Source organism: Prorops nasuta, unplaced genomic scaffold (genome assembly GCF_024137725.1).
Source record: "Prorops nasuta isolate Cenicafe-Biocafe unplaced genomic scaffold, Cenicafe_Pnas_1.2 PNAS00014, whole genome shotgun sequence".
NCBI lineage: Eukaryota > Metazoa > Arthropoda > Insecta > Hymenoptera > Bethylidae > Prorops > Prorops nasuta.
Genome location: NW_027116811.1, coordinates 3,119,955 through 3,143,870, shown reverse-complemented (window position 1 = coordinate 3,143,870; position 23,916 = coordinate 3,119,955). Strand labels below are relative to the sequence as shown.

General features: G+C 47.2%; 2 protein-coding genes across 7 annotated transcripts in view; one reads left to right on the top strand and one right to left on the bottom strand.

Moving 5' to 3' along the window:
• Atg16 (Autophagy-related 16) overlaps positions 1-23,916 on the bottom strand; it is a 334,508-nt gene that overhangs the window by 49,002 nt on the left and 261,590 nt on the right. The window lies entirely within an intron of this gene.
• LOC136778340 (uncharacterized) overlaps positions 1,178-23,916 on the top strand; it is a 143,762-nt gene continuing 121,023 nt past the window's right edge. The window contains exon 1 of the mRNA XM_066735094.1: positions 1,178-1,304. The gene's annotated coding sequence lies outside the window, so the exon portion shown is untranslated. The remainder of the gene's footprint in view (positions 1,305-23,916) is intronic.

Genomic DNA, 23,916 nt, shown 5'->3' with positions numbered 1-23,916 from the left:
TCTCGCGCTTCAATAACGAAATGCCATTGCCAGCCATATTATACAAGCGAGAGCCGCGCGGAGCGGCGGACCATGCACTTGGAGATATGTCGTTCGGAATATTATGGCACTCTCGTCTCTTCCTATCGTCCGATGCAGCGGCTTGTAATTATGAGAAACGGGATTGTTTTTACGACTGATGAATTATTGAAGCTATTTTACGCCATTAACGCCCGCGGCTTATGGACCCGGGACACGAAGCTATTTCCGTAATTCGAGCGATCCTCTTATTAATACGAATTATTATTGCACATTGATAAATATACAATCGTTATTCTGTTTTTCCGCACTTTTTCCACGCAACGATTGGCGGTGCGCGAGCCTCTTACGAGCGTCGCTGCTCGTCGCGATGCCTAGCATTTTCATTTGAAAAACTATATATACAATAATTGTGGAGGAGAACGGACGATGAGAGGTAGGAGGTGGAGGCGTCGTAAAAAAAACTGGTCTCTTAATTAGCCGTGCATCATCTGGAGAAGGAGGGAGCGCGACGTTTCCGCAAGGCATCAAAATAATTTGCGGGAAGTACAATGGCACATCGCGTATATCCTCGCTCCGGAAGGAGGAATGCAGACGGGAGGTCAGAAATCCCGAAAGGCTCATCACGATAAACTGCGGAAGCGCGAGGTTCAGTGAACGTACTTGAAATCACACGGTGGATCGTCCGAATCGTTGGGCCCCCCTTTCCCTTTCCCATCCTCGAGAGTAACACGTACCATCACCCATTCTGTCCCCTTCTCGCGCCTTCTCTCGCTCGGCGAGAAATTCTCGCCACCACACATCTCCTTCCGCGTCAGTTCTCCTCATCCAAGATTGCTCTTGCTCGCTCGCTCGCTTCCCCCTCCCCCTCCTCCCTCCGCTCCACTCTGTAGAAGAGAGAGAGAGAGAGAGAGAAGGTATATCCCCCCATCGATGTGCCTCACTCCCCCCTCCTCCTGCCCCAACGGACCCGTCGGCGCGTCCCGTCGCACTAATAATTCGTGTGTACGTTGCGGTGATGTTGAGCATTCCACCTGCCAACAGCAACCGGGCACATCCCCCCACCTGGTACACCGGCAGGAAAAGTGGCCGCACGCCTTGCAATCCCAGCATTTCTGTGTTGGTTGTGGCCGTGAACGGGGCTCAAGTCCAAGGGCACGCGAGAGCTCCTCAAGTGCTATAAGCCTTCCTGCGTGCGAGAGATCTACCACGTACACTCTCCACGAGTCTTCGCTGATTTACCTGGTTACCTGTGTGCCGGAGACTTCTTCCTCAGTTACGTCCAGGTACGTGAGAAACGACGAAAAACCACGAAGAGAGCCAGCTCGGCCGGGTCTCTGCGACTCTGACGCGTATATACCAACCACGAAACCATCAGAGATGTATATTTATATGCGTAAATCGTATACACATGATGCGAGAAAGCGTCGAGCTTTTTCCTGGTGCGCGAAACAATGGTTGAAAAAGTGGATGTTTCGATCCATGTGCACAGAGCACCTTATTTGCCAAAAGTGATATTCGACGCGAGGCGCATGGTGTTGGTGGTGGTGGTCAGTGGACTCGGCCGAGCAGCCACTCTTCAGGGATTGTGCCCGCACGAGTTTAAGCTGGAATTTTAAATTGGAATTTTACTCTCTCTATCTCTCTCTCTCTCTCTCTCTCTCTCTCTCTCTCTCTCTCTCTCTCTCGATCGATCGATCGATCGGTCGAGAGCGAGGTTGGCGACGATGACGTCGAGGATGCCATCATGGTGTACGATTTGCCTCACTTGGAGGCTTCTCCAGTTCGATTGGAAATTCTCCTAAAAAACGTATAGAATTCTCCAACCACGACTCGAACCTCTCGCCAGATTTTTCCATCTCATCCGATTCTTTTCTCCTTCCCCTTTACTTATCCCCTCGAAGAGGGCGAAGCTCGTCCTACGATTTACCATTTATCCTTCGACGATCGGACTCCTCAACGACATCCACGACGACGATCTCTCAAACTTCCCCTGCTGGTTCTACTCGGTGTCAAGAGCACCCTCCCCCCTCCCCCTCCATCCTCCACCAAACGACCGAGCTTCCTCCCATCTTGAGTACCACCAAGATTCACACGCCTTCCTACCTCTAAATTCAAATCTGTGGATCCAATTCTCTCTCTCTCTCTCTCTCTCTCTCTCTCTCTCTCTCTCTGGATCCTCCACCTATCCTGATTTTCAATTAATCGCGCAAATTCCGATGCTTGCGCGCCAAGTTTTTCATTTCGCGCTTTTCGCCTCTCGGACACGTTACGCGAATCCCTCTCTCCCCTCCTCGCACCTTCCCTCAACACTATAGCTCTCACCTCCCATTTTTCTCCTTTGCTCCGCTCTCCCTCCGTGCAGTACTCCGAGTGCTAGTTCTTCCATCAATTTCCCTCGTTCCCAATGGAATCAATAAAGCTCCATCGCTTGCGGAAAAACAATTTTCCATCTCGGCGGTTACGCGTGCTCGAAAGGGATTTCAGTCTTCGTGTTGGACGATCGCGAATAATTGATTGGTGGGTCTCGCCTGGCCTCGCGTACACTTTTTAAGTGTTATGCGACGTCACGGTGTGGCGCAGAGTTAACTGAAACTCGTGGTCTCCTCGGGATAGACGAAGGAAAAAAAAGCAGACCAGATGAATTTCTATAGCGAAACGCTGCAAACGCGCTTCTGACAAAAAGTAAAACGAGTTTATCCTGCGCCACGTTAAAATTGCAACTGGATGGTACGACGGCTATTCAATATTTATCGATCCACGTGCAGTTAAAATTACACCAAGTTACGCACCTCGATGTTTGTCATAAAATACAGCAACAATGAGCTTTATTAAAATTTTAATTTCGTGCTTTAAATTACAAGCCGTCGCTCGATAACGCAAAGGGAGAACGTTTGATTTGAAGCTTTATTAAAGAACCGCGTAAAAATTTCCACGCGATGCGTTACAGTGAATAATATACGGGAGGCAGCAGAGTTGATTTTTGAAATATGAATTTGCTAATGCAAAGGTTAAAATAACCGTGGATTCTATAGATGGCTCGTGGAATACGAAGGAAAACTCATTGGAATTGGCTAAAGAATCGAGTCGTTGGAATATCGAGAGTGTCAAATTTGGGACAGGTGTGTGCTATATTGGGAAAGGGGATGGCGAGGGCACGTGCATTCGTATAGTGGTTTCGTCGTGGAGGAACGTGTCAGTGTGGTGGAATGTCAGTTTCGCATTTTGGTGTACGCGCGGTATTCAATTCTTAGTCGAGCAAGGGTGGAGGTATTCCCGAGAATATCGGTTCCTGTAATTACTCTAATGAATGGCAACAAAGGCAAGAGAGGCTCGCACCAGCGATATTATGTTCCCCGCGTTGCGTTCTCCTTGGTTTGCCGTTGCAACTGGGCCCCTCCTCTCTCCCTCTCTCTCTCTCTCTCTCTCTCTCATACTCGCGAAAGCACCAGGTTTCTCTCAGAGTGCCTCTCATTCGCATAGCCACCAAGCTCGCCGCCGCCGCTGCTCTTCCTCCAAGACCGTTTCCTTTGCCATTACATTGTGGCGAACTGTTCGACTAACTTTGAAATAATTAGTCTGGATAATGAAGTTCGAGCCGGCACAATGGTGCTCGCCTAGTTGCTGCCAGCCAGCGGAGGGTAATGAGATTCGACTGGTCGCGCGCACTTTCCTCGGATATACTATATCGATCACTCGCGATCGCTTAAGGATGCATCAATCTTATCGGCCTTGACCAAGCACAAAACCAAACGAGGTGACCCGTTTATCTTCGCTAGCTGCTATTACATCCCTCTAATGGGAAAAAGCATGGAGCTTTAGCACCGGCTCATCTTGGATTATTCCACTGCGAATAATTGTCAAAGGAATTACCCTCTCCTCATTCGGCACGTGAAAGATTCCTTAATAAATCGTGCTGGAATACAGCGTAGCTCCGCAGCTTTTTTTATCCTTTGAATAATCGAGTCCATTTTCCTAAGGATAACGAAAAGCCACCAAGGGAAACCTTCCCCTTTTCTCCTCTTTTTTTTTCCGCGTTTCTTCGACCAGATTAAACCGTGCGGCTAATTAGGGGCTGTTATTTCTCTCTTTCTCTACCATTATTATATCTTTCTTTACCCTGCACTCTCCCTCGGTATCCTTGGCTTATGGCAGCTATCTTCCCTGCTTCCGCCATCCGAGGAGTCGCGCAAGGCTACATTTTTAGCCTGGCAATTAAAATCGCGATCCACGGGTGGAAAATTAACGTGTCAATTAGCAGTTGAACGATAAATGTCTGTCAATGGACGATGCTAAATTATAGCGTTATGCATCATTGGAAATGGCTGAAAGAAAGAGGGAGACGGATGAGAGTCTAAGTGAGACATTCCGAGTATCGGTGGTGGAGATCTCTCGGGATGCTCGCGGTGCGAGAAGGATGCGCGACTATCTGCGTGCTTGTACGAGAGAGAGAGAGAGAGAGAGAAGTTGGCGAATCGTACATCGATCAACCAGTTTCCGCTACCCACTTTAAAATTGACAGTAATTACGAGCGGTCGAGATGGCGTTATCAATGTGCGCTGTGTGCCTCGCGCGAGGTTCTCGTCCTTGCGAAATAGTGAAAACACTCGGAAATCATTGCCCTTGCAAGACTACCGGAGCGAATTCAAGGTTTCATTTTCATAAGTACTCTAGTGTATCGATGCATGCGCGAATTTGCACACAAAGAGAGCGCGTCCCCCATTGGACGTAAAGCACAGCAGCAGCACGAAGTTGTTGCGAATTCACCTACGTATATATATATATATATATATATATATATATACGTATACGTCTTTTACCGAACGCACCGGTGCACGTGATGTTCGCCTATCAAAACTATTTTTATCCCGGGAGCATATAATTAATGTGTATCGGCCGTGGCCTTTATTCCAGCTCTGCCATTGATTTTCCTCCGGTCTATATATATATATATATATATATATGTATATGGATATGGATATATAGCGAGATAAAAAGCTTCGGACGGATCTTGCGCGTTGCTGCGGTAAATTGGGCGTGATATATATGAAAATAAATGACGTGTACAGTGTCTGAATTGGTAATGCGCATGCGCACTAGTGGTATATCGAGGCAGAACATTTGATAAGGCGTTATAGCGTATAGGGGCACTAACCCTTTGGAATCGGGCCTTATGGGCTCTTCGCTGGAGTCGTTCGAGTGTACCGACTGCTTTATAACGGTATAGCCTACCCGTATGGCCGCGTATGTACTACAAGATGCGTTTCCAGCAAAATCAGGAATAATATAGTTCCTACTTACGAATTCACCACAATTCTTCCATTGGGCCGAGCGCTCGTTTCAAAGGAAGTGACGATATTCATTGGGCTGTGCGCTTCCGAGAAGCCATAAACTCAGTTAGAGCCAATCGTTAACAAAGAAGAAACTCCTCATTACCGCGTGAGAAAGTAACAGATCAACCGTTGCATTTACTACCAGCGAGCATTTTGCTTTAATTTTAGCCTAATTGGCGTACAAGAGCGAGAATCAACTACATGCGTCTCCATCACGTGTAAGGTGCTACGTTGGTATGCCAATAAATACCTACATTTTAAGTAAACGCCAGCTTAAATTCAAATTGAAATACACGCGATTGCATTTAGGAGCTTATACAAAATTTGCATCCGTGAATTAGCTGCCAAGGAAAATTAGTGCTGCAGTTATATAGCAGTATGCCTTATTATCTATCTATTGCATTACGGCTTGTTATTATTTTACCTCCAGTGGAGATCGAGCGAGCCAACAACTCCAGCAGAGAGAGAGAGAGAGAGAAAGAGAGAGAGAGAGAGAGAGAGAGAAAGAGAGAGAGAGAGAGAGAGAGAGAGAGAGAGAGAGAGAGAGAGAGAGAGAGAGGGAGAGAGAGCTAGGATGCCTTGAAAAGGAACCTATTAGGGTTTAACCGAACGTGGGTCATTTTTATTACAATTAAGCTACAATGTTATTATTGCTATCGAATTCTCTCTTCAGCAAATAATTGCCAGACGAGATTGAAAACGATTCAAGTAGCAATTACTCGGAGAGCTTGTGCTTTAGCGATACAGCTACTTTTCAGATGAAATTATGTTGGATGATGATTTAAAGGAATGAAAGAGAGTGGGTCTGATGCAACGTTGATTCACCTAGCTCGGGGCAAAGGTGTACGGTAGTACAAGGAGCGTATTAATAATTACGGAGAGAGAATGCAAGGGTTGCTTTGACAGTTTAGCATTGTGGATGCATCGAGGCAAACGCGGTCCACAGGAGCATCGACAGACTCGAATCTCTCTCTCTCTCTCTCTCTCGTTCTACCAAAAACCGGATTAGTCTATTCTTTCTTTATTGCAATTATTCCATGAGCAAATCTCTGTCGCGCGCGTATTGTACCATTCGAGGGAAGACTGGAATTCAGATAAGACGTTTGCGTCGGTGGTCGTGGCTGCTGGGATGGTATATACGGGACGGTGCGACGCTGTCGAGAGAGCAGCCACTTCCGCTTCTAGATCATTGTTTGCGAACGGTTAATAGCCCCCTGGGTACACCTCCACTATCCGAAGTCTGTCGGCTCTCGCATACAAGTGCGAAGCAGCCTTCCATCCTTTCTCTTTTAACGCCTCGCCTCGATCCCTCCCTCCGATCCCTCCCTCAACCTTCCTCATCGCGCACGTCCCTCCGTCCTTTCTGCCTGAGTTCCTCTCCGTGCACCCACCCCACGCGCAGTTACCGTTCTCCATCGGTTCTCCATCGAAAAATTACATGCGCGCTCTCTCTCTCTCTCTCTCTCTCTCTCTCTCTGGAGTGGCGTTGCGCTGGCTGGAACATCCGTTTTACGCCAAGAAACCGCGAGGGCAAACTCCCCTTCCTACTCCCCTACTCTCCGCGACTGCTATATATAGTGGCCAGCAGCGTAATAATTGAAGACTACGGGCGTGAATGGGTGTGCCAGCCACGTGAACGTGCGAAATTAATTACTGGATTCACCGTTACTCCCACCGCGCGCGTCTTCTTTCGTGGGTGTACGCGATGATAGCTATATATAGAGGAGAGGATGAGCGAGCGACAACGCGAGCGATTTGCTTTTGCAAGGATATCGTTCCAGGAAACGAGATTAGAGTCGTCAAAAGGATCATTTCCTCGACGATTGGCTCGTGACCCTGCGATTACACGGCTCGCAACATCCTCTCAAGGTCAGGGGGTCAAAAAACTCAGCGGGAAGTCGATAGCACCGGAGGCCATCGATCTTGCGTCAAGCATCGCACGCGCGAGAGCGGACGATGGTTCTTCTTTGCGGAATTCGAAACTCTGACCGCCAGTGATTATAAGGCCATTATTGGCGAACTGTCCAAATGTGTCCATGAAGCGAGCGCCGGGCGATATAGATTGATGGATTTCTCGGGTGACGTCATCGGCCGACCCCGATGCATATCGACCTTCGCGGAAATTCCATGTATCCTCCCGCATGTATATATATATATATATATATATATATATATGTATATACATATACATCTCGGAGGGACGAGATGCCTCGAGACGCGCGCTCTAACAGAATTACAGTTCCGTTTCTCCGAGTAATTATCCGACGAGCACACATCATTCACATCCAGCTATATCGTAGTTCATATCTGTGTAGCTTACTATATAGGCGTTCCCAGAGCGAATCGTATAACTCGCCTACGATGGCAATTAAGAATGGCAGTGACGTAACAGCTCTATCCAAATATATCAAGCAACGATTCTCACGAGTCCTTAATATTGAACAGTGATCTATGCCGGTGTTCGCGTCGAGTAATCTTTCCTTCTAATGGATTAAAGTGGATAAAATCACTTAGCTGGGTGAATGAGACAGGTAACCGGTGCTGAAACGATCATTACTCGCTTTTAACGAGAAAAAACTGCACGTGTGCGTCTGGACTCTGCTGTCTACGTTGTTGCTCTCGGTCACTCTCTCCTCTTCCTCTTCTTCATCTTATCCTCCTCCCTTTCCATTTTCTCTTTTTCTGCTGCCCGTCGAGGTTTCCGTGCAATCGGCCAGTGCCCACCTTTGCGAGGTTAACGGTGCACGCATGGTAGCTACCTGGATACGCAGCATCCAATTGCTCAATCTTCGGACATGTGCGTCGGATCGGGGGAGTCTCGAGTATTCTCTCTCTCTCTCTCTCTCTCTCTCTCTTTCCCGGAAATAAAGATTAACGGTTAACCAACTCGTCAGCAGCGCGACGACCAGTCAGGGATGCCTCCTTCACGGTTGTCACGATTAACAATTCTGGAGATCCTGAAGAGGATCGCTGAAATATTATTGCAGACTGACCGAAAATCTCTCGAGGTGTTTTCGCGTCGAAGAGAGATACCGCGATAATAATACTCGAGAGTGTGCGTTGAACGTGTATGATGATAGATCGGGATATAAGGTCCGGAAATCTTGTATTCAGGTAGGAGGAAGAGGGGTCGAAAGGACCCATGATTAAGAACACGAAAAGGTTCGCCGAAACGATCGCGTTCGCCGGGTAAAATATCTACCGTGGCATGTAACTAATTGGAGCAAGGATAAAAAAAAAGCACTCCGTATATAATAACAGTACAGACGTTAATATAAACCCCGAAGGTGCGTTGCGTCATCGACGGAACGTCCGTTTAGCTCGATAATTAGCCGAAAAATGTTTTCGACTTCCTATGGCGTCCGGCTGGATCGAGTCGACTGGCGTGATTCCTAACGAAATTACGTTCTCACGCGAGAGTACCGATCGAGATAGGCGGAATAATGAACGGAAATGTCGATGAGCAAGCAAAGGGCATTACGCTCCTCGATGTCCCGGATATGAGAAATTGCGAATTAACGCGGATCTTGAGGAATACGTGCGGCAATGATTCCACAAAATTTATTTATAGATTCGAGGACGAGCTCTTTATACGAGCGTTTTCAGAATGAATGCGAGATGGGCACGCTGGCTGGGAGAGGAGATGGAAGACAGCTCGCTCTTCCGTTGCCCCGAGCCTTCAGACTTCCTTCGCCTAACGGAGCGTTCCACTATCAGTTACATTTACTCTTATTGATCGAATGACCAAGTAAGAGGATGCATAAGGACGGAATCGGTAGCTCGCTGGAAGAATCGATGAGGAAGCGCGAGTAATTTCTGCGTTGCCGCGACTCCAGCTCGGACAAAGTCTGCCACTCGGTTGTACGGGATTCTCCAGTCTCGATTACACGCTTGACACGAAAAACGATGATTCTCGCGAGGAGACTCGATGACTGTCTATAAATTATTTATAGATTTCAGGTCACAAGTACACGCTAGCGTGCGATATCTTTGGAAGTAAATTTTGCAGAAATGCGAGGGGTTTGGGCAAAGTCCAGCGCGTCGCTCGTTAGGGGATTAACGCGGCACGATTATACGCGTCCGGTGACGAGATGCAAACAGCCTTGGCGCATCGGAGATGACGTAAATATTACGGCCTCGTTAGGGTTAGAATGCAAGCGCAGGTGCACGACGCGTCGTAATAATGTCACACGGGAGGACGATAAACCTTTGGATTTCATAATACATCACTCTTCTAATGATTGCCTCACTTTGGATCTCCTATATATATATATACCGCTACTGCAGGGGAATCGCAATGACAATCCACCGCCGCAAATCGCTCTTAAAAACATTCAGGAATGATACGCTCCGGTTAGCGCATCCTACACAGAAGCCGATCAGTTTTTTGCAGTCGTATAGTCCTTCCGCAGTTGTAACAACGCCGAGAGATCGATCAGTGGTTATTACTGAAAATTCATCGTTGTACTGCTGCAGGATACCCACACACACACACAGATATGTATAGTTTCTCTGCCGAGTTAGAGGCAGCGCTTTTAGTAGCGAACTTATTCTATTAGCTCGAGCCGAATATTGATTTTAAAGTTCTTGCGCGAAATTGGGATTTTCGTGATACATTGATAGCGGATGAATAGGTTTTCAGGCACATGAGAGTAAAAGTTGCGGTGAGGCGGAGGGTGGTGCGGAGGGATGTAACAAGAAGAAAACGCGAAAGCAAATTACCTGGCAACTCGAAGACAAAGTTTCTTACCAGCTCCGTAAACGTCAGAAAACATCTTGCGAGAGTCGCCCCGGCAAGAAGCGAACGTCGATCGTTTAGGATCGATTAAGAGGTTTTCAAGTTCGCAAACTAACCTTTCGCATTCAATATACATGCGTATATACGTACACGCTACTCATTCCCCCTCTCGCACAGTTTAGGCAACAGATGTTTCAATATTTTTCAGTTAGCAACTTTGCACTATGGAAATTTTAAAGTGATGGGCCGGTGCTAATGTAGGTTAAATAAAACAGAGGTGGGTGGGAGAGATAATGCGTTTGGACCGAGAGCATCAGCGTTCTATGCAAAAACTCGCATTGAAATAAGTGCAAGCCGTTGTATTTCGGCAAGGTATCTACATATATATATATATATATATATATATATATATATAGCAGAGTATCGGAGTGCAAATTGCAAATCACTGGAGAGGAAGAGGTGAACAAGGTCCCAGGCGCCTTGGGGAACACGGAGCACTTACAGAAGGACAGGAACTACTGCTGAAGGATTACAAGCACTGTTGGAGTTTGGAAACGGACTCTATCTTGGTTAATTCAGAGGCTAGCGCTTGTTCAAGAAGATATCCCCTGAATATCGAATTAATCCCGAGGATTAACTTACGTCCATTCCGGCAGAGTGAAAAGTGAAACACGTTCGTCGTTCGATTTCCATTTGTGCACACACGGACGATATACCTCTGTACATATATATATATATATGTGTGTGTATTAATTAAAGACGCATGAAATTAGCGCTGTGTAAGATAAGAAGGTGGAAACGAAGAGGAGGCTATAGTGGTAGAGCTCCTCCTTTCGAGAGTAGAGCTGCGAACGAATCCGAGAAGCGTGACTAACAACTTCATAGCAATCCCCCCTCCCCCTCAGGTCAGCTAGATTTTCAAGAAGACGCTGCTCGCCGTCCGCTGATATTCGTGCACGAATCGCCCGTGGATTCACGCTCATTCCGAAGAATGACGAAACAGGAATGTCTCATTACCCGCGCCGTGTGTCACGGGATTCGTCGATTTTATCGTAAGCGCGGAGCACACTGAAATGGTAAGCACCGCTATCGCCGGGAACATTCGTCCCGGGCATCCCGTATATCAGCCGGCACACACTCTCCTCTTTCCCGCGCACGTATACGCGATTGTTTACTGCAGTTTAACCACCAAACGCAAGCTCGCCCAACTAAATTGGAGTTGCTTTCGAAGCTTCGAAGAAAATCAGAGGCAACGATAATCCCAGCGGTAGATATAGATAGAGAGTATATCGATGTATATATATACATACACACATTGTACTGGAAGAAACTTTCAAGTTGGAAGCGCGACGAATTACGGTGGAGCAACATAGGCTAGGCGTAAAAATGAAATCCACGAATTACCAGGAGGGAATTATCCCGAACGCGTACCGAATTGCAGCTGCGCGGCGTAAAGTCGGGAGATGAAGTTTTAAGTGGCTCTTGCTCAGGTAGTCCCGTTACTCCCACGTTGTCGACCTGACCCGTCGCGTCGCGGAGACAGTTTCAAGCCTGAGTGCAAGTGACGCGGTCGTACATTACGATCTTTTTAACTTCCATGCCAGTTTGCGCGCTTTGCAAATATTCAAATGGCTCCGCTAATGGAGCTCTTTCCAAGCAGGGTGCGGGTGGTCTTGCTAGCATCAAAGTGTGCTGTGTTATATACACACAGTAGCGGAGCTTGCGCGCTCTTGCACCGCCAAAGGAGCATCCATCTTTCTCTCCTACCTATAGCTGTATATACATATACACGAAATAATGTAAATTGAACAGCCGAAAATTACCAGCGACTATCTATATATATATAAAGGAGATTTCCACTCTTACGTTATATAAACTCAGCTGTTGTCCATCATCCTTCTTTCTCTCTCTCTCTCTCTCTCTCTTTCATGCTCGTGTCCTGGCCTATTTCTACCGCAGCTCCTCGCTTTCTTTCAACTTCCCTGGGCACAGCACAACCATCCTTTCCACCTTCTTCCTCCGACCTGGTCGTTGACTCCTCCGCAGAGGATCGTGAATCCCGCGCGGCGCGGCAGTCCGGCAACCTGGCATTGCCAATGCATTCGAAGCGGACTCGTGGCGCGTCCGAATCTTTTTACTCCCCTTTAATGGATGGCCTCCATGCAATCGTTATAGCGAAGCTGCGATTATATTGGCGCTACCTACAAGGCTGTATCTGTCACTCGAAAGCTCCATTTATTTACTCTCCTCGCGCGAGCGCGCGCTCCCTTCGTTTTTCTTCCATCATGCCGGTCATTAAACTTCTTACTCGTTACTTGAATAATATTATGCTTAATGAACGTCGTTTCGCGAGAGATAATTATCTCGGCTACGGGAGCAATTAGGAAAAGAATTTTTAAGACGTTCATTCGTCTACCTTTCCCTTCGTCTTGCCTCCACCCTCCCCCCCCCCCCCCCTTCACTCTCTTTCTCACTCTCTCTCTCTCCACCACTCCTCTTCGCCACCCCTCCCAGTGTACCTCCATCCCTCCAACGCCGTGCTTTAACTTCGTCAGATCAGCTACCGGCGTTTTAGGATATCAAAGCGACTTTGCCCCAGCCGAGTGATTTCCCGTATCGCGGAAGTTTTCCATTCGCTTGATTCCATCTGAAGCGCGTCTGCCCTCTTTACCGGCAGATTTCCCAAGGATTTCCTCTCTTTATACCTCCACTCCGTCAACGATTTTCCGTATCGCGGTACGCGCTATTAATTCTACAGCGATTATCGGATCAATGAAAACGGATCAGCTACATCTATACGTGTGTATACCACTGTGTATAGCGTATACGTCGTGGCGTCGGGCTATCAGATACCGCGCACAGTCCGTATACCAAGTTTTATCCAATCGCTACTCTATACATATATATACAACTACCGCACCGACATTGGAAAGTTTCCACGCGAATCGGGCAACGTTGGACAAGTGGAAAGCGAAATTCGCGAGAAACGGAGATCAACAGCTGCTAAGAGAGGAAATTGCCGAGGGCGTTTAACCGTCTCGTCCCAAGTAACCGAAGGAACGGCTTGGTTGAAACTCTGGTAATTCGACTCTCCCCGGTCAAGAGAACACACGGGAATAACACACTCGAGTCTCGCGCGTTTCTGTATACACCCACGCAACTTTGATAACGATGACGATCGACTCGCTTTAAAATGTTTAAAACGATGAAACGCGAATCGACCAACGCTCCTTTCATTGAATTTTCTCTGTAATATGTAAGAGAGAGAGAGAGGTGAAGATGCAATTATACTATATATAGACAAAGAAGCAATATTCGCGGTTATCGTTTAGCGTTGGAAAGGAAGAATTTTTCCGTCGATATCGCGGTACAAGTGGAACTTGACCCAATGCACGAAACACGTTTTCTCCTGTTTTTCTGACCACCTGTTCCCGACGAAAGCTAAAAGAGAGGCGAGACCTCTATACACTGGGGCACCGTTAGATATTCTCGCGAGTTGGTGGCGCATACCGAAAATGGGTTCGCTTCAGCTACCACTAAAATGATGGGAATTTCGCTGGGAGTAGCGCGAGCTACCGTTGCCTACGTTGTAACCGCGGTTACAGCGGTAATTTTGCTTTACGCCGGCTATAAATGTGGGGGCCCGTTCACGCACTCTTCCGCGATATCTCCTGGCCCGGTCCGACCTGTATTCGACACCTCGCGCATATGCTTGGGGCTTTGAAAAAAATTACGGATTTATATATATATATATATATAAATATAGCTAACCCCTCTCGCGACATCGCTATTATAAAAACGTAATATAACGTACGTCAGGATGAGAACGTAGCTCGTGGATGAAAGAACTTTCGTCGAAAGTATATAGATCTGGCCGGATAGAGGAACGCGTTAAGGTCGCATTGCGGTTTCATAAAGGGGCTGTTAAAAAAGGCCGTAAAAATGCAGATCGTATAAAGATTCATTGGCAGTTAAGAGCAGGCTTTTCAGCTACTCCAGTCGACGTTAAATTGAAATTTTGAACTCGGATACCTTGCACTTGTTAAGATGAGTCTCTCGAGACGCGCAGACGTGTGTCGAGAGCGGGAGTCGATCGGATATTGCCAAATAATTGGCAAATGAGTTTTTGGAAGGCTCATCGTTATATAGTCGAACAAAGCCGGAATGTTGAACGTGCTTAAAGTTGCGCAACAAACCGAGTAATGTTCTTCAGACTCGCGTGCTTGAAAATCAGGCATTTAACGGCATTTTGCCGCGACTAAATTACCGCGATATCGAGCGATTACATTGTCCAATGGTCATCCGTTATGCGACCGCGTAGCTGCTCTACTGATTATCAGGAATGTACGCGGCCCACGTGATTTAACGGGAAGTTGCGTCAGATTATGCGCGCGTTGACAAAATGACGGGCGGTCCTCGTCCGGAGAACCGCACGAGTGCCGTAGGCGTTTCACCGGACTCGCTCGGACCGATAACTATATTAGTTAAGGCTGTTCCAAAGCGCCGACCTAACCTTCGTTAAATCGCCAAGCGAGGCAGCTTCGTCCTCGAACTATATATATATATATATATATATATATACGGCAATAATTCAAACAAATCCCACACTCTCTCCTTTAGCACCGAGATGAGCATACACTTTTAAAGCGAGCCTCTAGTTTGTATAATATCGTCAAAGTTATACAATCATCCGTCCCCTTGTAATAAAGCTCGTTTTACAGGTCGTATTCCGCGTCACTTCTATTCTTCCAGACTAATCATATTAAACGTACTATTATCCTAGGATAAAGCGTAAGTAAGCGCTTTGCTCTCCTCTCCTTTATTTTCCTGGCCTCGCTTCGTTTAACCACTATTATGTATGCTATATATATATATATATATATATATATATGGTATACTCGTGATATTTGTTCTACACTCGTACGCGCTGGCTCGAGTCGAGGTCGGAACCGACGGAAGGGGAGGGGGAAGAAAGAGGTGGAGGAAGAGGAAGCGTCGCGCACTGTCCAAGAGGAAACGGTTATGACGACGCGTAATTGCCGGGTAGCGCGACAGCGTAAACAGCAGCGAGCGAACGAGTCGAGTCGAGTCGAGTCGAGTCGAGCTTGCAGCAGCCTCGCAGGCCCGAGCCTGTAGGGGTCCCCGTGTATCAAACTTTGTTTTGCCACGGACCGAGTCATTTGCCGCACGACGTAACTTACTGTTGTGTTTACTAAACGCAGTTATGCCGAGGTATTCCCGGCACCCCACTACCACAATTCGGCCGCTTCCCCTTTCAGTTTCGACCTCAAACCCCGACAATCTTCCCCATCCACCCCGGCCTTTTCCCTTCGGAGTCCACGAGAATCCCTTATCCCGCGTGCGCCGCTCCGGGCGCACTTTATCCTGTCTACACACGCCATTAATTCCCTCGGAACCCCGCATTTTCCCCGAAATTTCAAATGTCTCGCTTTGTGTCTCTACACTTTTCCTCTCTCCTCCATACCCTGTACCCTTTCATCCTTCTTGGTCCACGCGAGCACCGGCGCCGACCCGACAACGCTCAGACAAGTGTATTTCGAAATTGCACGCGAAGTGAAAGCGGAGCACACCGGCCGCTAGACTCTGCAAAGAAAAGAACAAAAGTATATATGTACGATGGCCACGCGGTAAAAGGGCTGGAAGACGCTGGAGGGCTTTCCGCTCGTTCGATCAACGAAAGCCCAAACTCGAGAAACTTTTTTCCACCGTCATTCGATCTCTCCTATATGTATCTTGGATGCGCGATGCTGATTCTCACGATCGATCCTTCCCGTTCGCCAAATCCTCGCCAAGGATCGACTCCGACGTAATTCCGCGTATAATAAGAATAAACCGCTTCGTCTCTTTAAACTTGAAACTCTGCAAGCACTCGATGCTGAATCGATCGAGTATATGCTATATGATAAACGACCTGTATACGTATACGGGAAAGATAAATATTTGTAAGTGTGCATGACGTATTTATGATTGCCTGGTGGGATAAGCTCTCTCTCTCTCTCTCTCTCTCTCGCCGAGTAGATGCTCCTATATAGGAAACCTGATTCCGTGTAGAGACAAGATTCGTAGAGCCGGTGCACGGTTGGGACTGTTAAGCCGTCGTTAACCGAAAACTCTTGGCGAAAAGTTGCAAAACTAGTCGGGAATTAGAAAAGGCTGGCGCTGCTTCCGGTAAACGGTCGAGCGAGAACTGGCGTGCGATCAGGCCAATCAAAACGTGAATCTAAAGTTCGTTAGGGCTGGAGAAGCAGAGAGGCGCTTACGGCATCTGGACGTGGCCACTAATTCACGGGCGTCATGTAACGCGGTCGGACAGTCCTCGATCGGACTGTCTGATTTATATCAACGAGATATACGTTACAACTGGCGCGGAGAATATGCGAGCAGTACCGGAGAAACGTGTATAGGACTAGAGAAGGGCTCGCTTCTACCGTGCGCTTAGCTCGGCTTCCTCGGGAGCGTCTTTTGAGGAAACGTTGCTGCTGTTGCTGGTGCGGAAGGAGAGGGAAGATTGTGGTAAAGGAGTGGGGGGGGGGGGGGGGATCCGTTTACGCGCAAACTAGCTGCTTATCGGTTAACCTGACGAAAGCGGACGACCTTCCGTCCGTATAATCCCACTGATATCTACTCCAGCCGACATCAAAGGAACCGGGCAAACGAGATTCGAGCAAAAAAAATAACACATCTTGCGTTGTAATTCAAATCTCTGAAACAACGACGAGCAAACAGTCCCCTATACATCGCATCACGCATATATAGTTTCCAAGTCAAGTGTCCTTTTTCAAAAAGTTTCCAGGCGAAAAGGTCCGGTCGGATCCATTCGGTAAATTCGGGACGGTCGCATCCGGGTCGAATGACGGGTTGGCCGTGTTCTCCCTCGTCGCTCCTATATTCCTGTTGCGAAAGCAAAAGTCCCCGATACAGTATACTACATATATATATAAATATATATATATCTATAATATACATGGAACAGATGTACGTCGCGCTAGCCTCACGGTAATTAATTTGATATCTGATCCGCGCCATTATCTTCCCTCTGAGGTAATTCATCTGGCATGTTGAAAAGAGTTCGTGTTGGGATAAGTACTCGCGAAGGATCGTCACGCATGTTTTTTACATACTTAGGTTCCGGATAATCGCGGGAAAGATGTAATCGGATGTTTTTGCCGTAATTTCGTCCCGGTACTCGGTCGGTAATTAATCTCCGAAGGGACGTGCTGAGAGGCCTGCAAAGTTAATAGACTGCTCACATTGGTTCTCATCGAAGTGAGCGAAAGCGACGAGGAGCAAACCGGCGTGGCAATCCGCTGACACGATAGGCTTTCGCGGATAACGGCAGAAGCGTGAACGCTCTGAATATGGATGACCAGCGTGTGCCTCCTATTTGTGGTACATTGAGCTGTCAGAATAGATGCGAAATTACGGGCCTTCCCGATCATAACCACCCGCTGAACGACGCTTCTCCAATTTCGCAGGAAGCGAGTTCGGTTAATAACCCGCGAGAGCCAGACGTGTCGCGAATCGACGATGAATCATCTTTATCGGATTTCGCGTCTATATGTGTATATGTATGTATATATAGGTGTATAAGTACGGCTCATCATTGCCACGTTCCACGCAGACCTGTCGCATCATCGGCCCGTTCCAAAAATCCGATGAGAAAGGCGCAACTACCCGCTAACCTGCAATAACCTCTTATTTTTATATATATATATATATATATATATATATATATATACAACCACTCGCAAAACCCACGCATATATTCTTCTTGCGAAACAACGCACGATCCGCCCGCGCAATATCAATTCGCCACGGATATACCGTTCGCACTGACCCTGAAAACGAGTTTGGCTACCCGCTTTTGGTAACTTCCAGTATATATACGTAACCTATACCTGTGTGTATGATTATTGCTGTACAGTGTGGTACAGCGAACGAATCGCATGACTCAACTCCAGAAAAATATATCCTGCGGGGTCAACATCTCCCGTTTTATTGCCAGCGGACACGTTTTTGCAGTCCTCGTCGCCGCCTCTTATTTTGCCCTCCAAAACAATTTGCCAAAGTGTAATGAAGCCATCGTCCCGTTGCGGATGCCATCTTTAAAAGCATCCGCGATCTCAATCCCCCCTTCCCTTTCGTTAATCAAGAAGCAATTAGCAAGTACATACGAAAAAAACCCGAGCGTTTCATCGGACACCCGCCTCGATCCTCTGTTTCTTCCTCGTCCCCTTCCTCTCTTTTTTCCAGAAAAATCTTTGTCGTCCGACTCTCTCGGCCGTCCGGGGTTGATTCGAGGGTTACAATTTGTTGGTTTTTCTCTTCTGCCAGGTTTAAAAGTCAAAGAGCTTATTAAAACGTTACGTAAGAGGCGTGTTTGTCAAAGGATCGGAGAGATTTATGGAACAGAGTCTCTTTGCATATCTTTTATCTGACATTCAAAAGCGAGTTGCTCACGGTGTAATTAATACACGCACTCGCAGCGTGCGGGTGGGTTAATAACCTAAAGAGTCTCCCCCTGGTAGCTAGGCTTCCCAGAGGGCATATATATATATATATATATAATATGTAGCAAAATACACACGGTGCGAAGGAGCGAGCGAAAAAGGCCATGACTGCGACACGGTCAATATTGAATAAGGTCATCCGTGCAAGGAGCGAACGCACGGGGATTGCGTCACACGGCACGGCACGGCACGCGTCCCACTTCGAAGCTCGTTGCACCGGATCGCGAGTACCGTTGTTGGCCCGTAATTTTCGGTCGAGGTGTGCATAACAAGCGCTCTTTCCTCCCTCCAAAGCTGAAAGGAGCGAGTTCTTTTCGCGATATTGTGTCAGCGTGCCGCGCGACGCCGTGCAAGAGGAGGACGCGTGTTACCTACCGGTTATCGCTGTGCGGAACCAACCGAACACGAAGCTCCGACGCAGCACTTTCTATATATATATATATATATATATATATATATATGGAGGAGGCTAAACTGCTGGCGCGAATTTCATGCGCGCGATATTAAAGAAGCTAATGGATGGCCATTAATTACCGGAGGTAGGCCTTAGCGCGAAGAGGTACTCGTAGCGTCGGTAGTTGGACATTCGTCTTGGAGAATTCCACTCTTCGTGAGAACCGAAGACACCGCGCAGACCCAGAAGGGGAAGAGTTTATCGCTCGTACCTGAGGAATATAGTATCCCGGTGACACGTGATTGGTTCCGGGAACAATCGTTGCTATACCGAACTCGTATATATATATATATACATACTACAGCACGCATACGATTATCCAACGTACGTCCATCGTCGCGAAAAGACTCGATTAAATTTCCTTCCCAGTAGTAACAATGTGCATATGTATAGCCGTTAGACTCACAGGTAGATATATGCACACTTTTATTTCGTTATGTGCATATCCAACTCTTTAGTATAATTATACCTCAAGATCTTTCTCTTCATTTTTCTTATTTAATAATTATATTTTAATTAACTCGAGTAATTACGAATATCATGAGATTTCTTTTAAATCTTGCAATTTTTGTATGAGAGAAGGATGCAAGAGTCATCGAATGCATTGTTCGTTGTTCGGTAGCAAAAAGCAGCAGTTTGTTTCTTGTGTAAGGATGATAGATGTATATATATATATATATATATGAACGGTGAGCGAATCGCGTTAATTATATCGGTAAGCTTTCCCGGTGATTGCGAGGTAGCGCGGAATAGTGGTGAAAGGGGTGAGAAAGGTCGATGCTCCAGGAAAATCTCGTGAGTCGCAAATCCTTCGAGGGTCTGACGTGCGAGGAGCGTGAAACGTCGTTAATCACAGCTGGATTCGGTATCGAGTTTCATCCCTCGCCCCAGGGCGAATAGCACTGAGAGCGACGAGAACGGAACGGCTACGTTTTACGCTTAGTCCCGGCCTCCACCTGACAGCCTCGACCACCGTGGCTCGGCCTTCGTAAATCCTCGGCCCGCGCCTCCGGCGCCGCTATAAACCTCTTCTTCTTCAACTACTACCAGCCAAGACTACATCGTCGTCCAGTCTGTGACGGGCCTACCTTGTCGACGATGCGTCTCGTTATACTGCAAGATTGATACAATCCTAACAGCTCCCGTGCTCCTCTCTCCCTCTCTCGTTCTCTCTATACTCTTGTATATATATACTTCTTCCTCCTCCTCCTCCTCCTCCTCTTCTTCTTCTTCCTCGCACAGTGTACACTTCCTCCTATTCTACCCCATACCCGCACTACTACTCAGCTTCCACAACACGCTTCTCTCCCAATCTTCCATTGCTGCTTCGAAATTACAAGCAGCCTCAACCCTATTACCAGTCCCATCCGGAAACTTGTAATTCCATCGTAACGGAGTTCCCACTTTTTCCAACTCTTCGATCCTGCCTCTTCCTCCTTCAACCAGTCATTACGGAGGATTAAACTTACCACGAAATTGGAGCACGAGTATTTCCATCCGTCAAAGCGTCGCTGCCTGACTTTCGTACTTTCAATCTTGCAGCAAATGAAATTATTTATTTACTTATTTGTACAGCGCTTGCTCCTATATATAGACTCCGCTTGCACGCTTGACAGTACAGCGATGGACGTTATGATCATTGCGATCGGGGCAAATGAAGGGGAAGAGGATCCGGAGAATATTTTCGACAATCGTTGGCTCGAAATTCGATTACCCGTTTCGTTGATTGCATAAGCGAACTGCGCGCCGATTTGCAGCGCATAATAGACAAATCGATGACATTTGCAGAAATTCGATTATACCCATTATCGCATATCGCCCAGTGCAGTGCGTAGATTAGTTTACATCAGTTTAGGGGAATATAGATCACGTCCGTGTTCTTGACAGTTGCACCTATCATCGAGCTAGTGAACCCTTTCTCGCTAAATGTAAATCATTTCCTATTAAGGACTCGACCTCTCTTCGGACTATCAGCCATAGTCGGACGCATTTCACATTTTCTCGTAAACATAAACCGTCCAATTTTGGCGGAGCAGCGGATCAAGGGATATAAAATCTAATTGACGATGAAAAATAATATTCCTTGTCGAGTTTGAGCGGTTTCCGCAGGTCTCCCTGCACTCGTGTCGAAAGTACAATGAGATTTCGTCTCATAATCCATAATCCATTTTTCCAAGCCGAATGAACATTGGCCGAAGGATTATGTCCGTCGCCAAGAGTCTCGCGCGACGATTGACCAGTTGGATCGTTTTCCATTCGGACGGGGAGAAACGTTTCCTCCTTCTGAAACACTGCGCATTTCTTCCATTCCCTCCCTCCAACCTCCCATTAGGGTGTCTTCCGCATGAAATGTAGAGTTCCAGAATTTTAGTTGAAGAGAGCAGCTTTCAAGCATATTTACATTCCGTTAAATGGAAGTCATAATCCAGCCGAGATTACAACAGAGTTGGATATCACGGGAGTCGGGATCACAAGCGAGAGCTAACTAGAGTTTTCAAACGGTTTGGCAGTTCGTTGATTTTAGTTTGATAACCACGTGATCGTGCAGCAGTCTCTTCATATGCTCCAATTACTGCTTGCCTACCCTCGGTAAAGACGATTACTCTCTCTCTCTCTCTCTCTCTCTCTCTCACGAAGAGAAGCTCTCTATCCACAATCCCACTCGACCCTTCTCAAGCTTTGCCTTCTGGCCCATCCCAACCTCGACAAACCTAAACTATCCTCCCCCCTTTCCACTCCATCTCGCTCTCTCTCTCTCTCTCTCTCTCTCTCTCTCTCTCTCTCTCTCTCTCTCTCGCAGCATCCTCCCAGGAAGCACACGCGCATGTGTCGCTAAACGTGATTCAATTCGGAAGTCGACGACTACGCCCTGAAGACACAGCCGTGTAGACAGCCAGTCAGACAGCTGTGTAATAAATTGCGATTGTATTAACGATCCTCGAACGTTGCCGTCATTGTCAAAATCCTTCGGTAAATCCTCCTAAATCCCATTAATCCAAGCTGCAGCAGCTACGAGCATCCTGTTTTTCCGCCACCCGTCAAATTACTATCCTTTCTCGATACTACATTATACGTATATACATTCAATGCGAAAAACCCGAGCAACAAAATTTTCAATCTACCGCGAGCACGTTAATATTTCCCCATCGTTCCTCCTGCGTCAAATCAATCATAATACCGGCAATGAAAGCTTTGAACCTGCTACGCTTCCCCCTCCCCCCCCCCCCTCTCTCCTTCTCTCGGTGAATATTTATAAATCATATCGAGGGTCGAGAATAGAGAAGCATTGAAAAAAAAAATGCCACGGATCGAATATTCGCCGGAATCTGATAAATAAAAATGGAATTCTGCGGCCGAGCTTATCCGAACGTTGACAGCGTACACGTAACGGACAAATAATCTCTGTATATATATATATATATATATATATATATATATATATAAAGGAAAGGAAAGGACGGAGAATCTTAGCGAAAGCATTTGTAACGCGTTTGGAAAGGATTGCAATTGCGGGGAGGCAGGAAAAATGATTTCATTCCCAGTCGAAGCCCTTGGGTGCGCGTGATTTGTGCCCGAACTCGTTCCATTTGTCATTGACAGTATATATATATATATATACCGCTGTGTCCCGGGAGTCTGGCGAAAAGCTAATGTTGAATTTAACAAGCTCGGCCGATAGTTCCGTGACACTGGCGCCATTAGAGGTTTTTTCCTGAGGCTCTCCAGGTGGGTTCTACGCCACTGGGAAACGTTTCGCCCAAATAGGCAGCGCAGTGGTTGTGGCGGTGTGGCTGCCACGGGGCGATACGAGCGATGGGCCAGCTTGTACACGCACACATCACACACACATAGTATGTACCATTTATATACCACGCAAGAGGATACCGCATGTATCAACCGCACGGAGCGCGGTGTGTGTACCGGAGAGATTTGGTAATGCTGATCCTTCGTGTCAGTTGGTATATCAAATCGGAGCTGCGCGTGTATCTAATCCCAGGCGATGTTTCGCTTGTCGCTTCGAGGCTACGACCGCGTTTAGTTTGGCTTTCGCGAGCTGCGGGGCTGAAACTCCGGAGGCGGAGAAAACATTGAAGAGAGAGAGAGAGAGAGAGAGTGATAGGGGAAGAGGGGGGGGGGGGGGGAGTGGAGGAAGACGAAGCGAAAAGGAGATGCGTCACCGGCGCGCAGTAGGATATCCTTCTACCTTCGCAAAGTGCACAGCGAGAACAATGGTATTACGGTTATTTTTCAAAGCAACTGCCACCACTGACCCGCTATTACAGTGGATGCAATTCATTACGCGCGAACCACGAGTGTATAGTGTTACAGGTTATGATTGATAGCGCCGCGTGATCCGTGAAACCGGCATGTCCCATCTGTCACCAATAAATATCCAATTTCACGTTAGGATGATATATAAGACGTTTTAACGGCTACGTTTTTACCGTAACGTCGCATCGCGTAATAGGATCATTTATTAAGGAAATTGGCCGCTGGGATATTCGTCCTCATCGTCGCTTAATTCGTCCTTGCTGCTAAGAACAATGGCGTTTCTGGTGTAAGGATGGCTCGATGGTCTTCCTGGAATACCTCGCGCGCACACACGTACATGCACACGTACACACGCACAAGCCTCTCTCGAAGCTCATTTTTCACGCTTTTCACGAGAGGCCCGAACAAGTGGATCTTTCAGACGAACGGTCTCTCGACGTGGTGCTTGTCGATACGTCACGTTGTTTTAAAATAAGACCCATTGGAAAAACCATCTTCGACTTTGCTGTGCGCGCGCGCGAGTTCTCTCGTATACGCGCACAAATCCCACCGACACGCGTATGTATATAC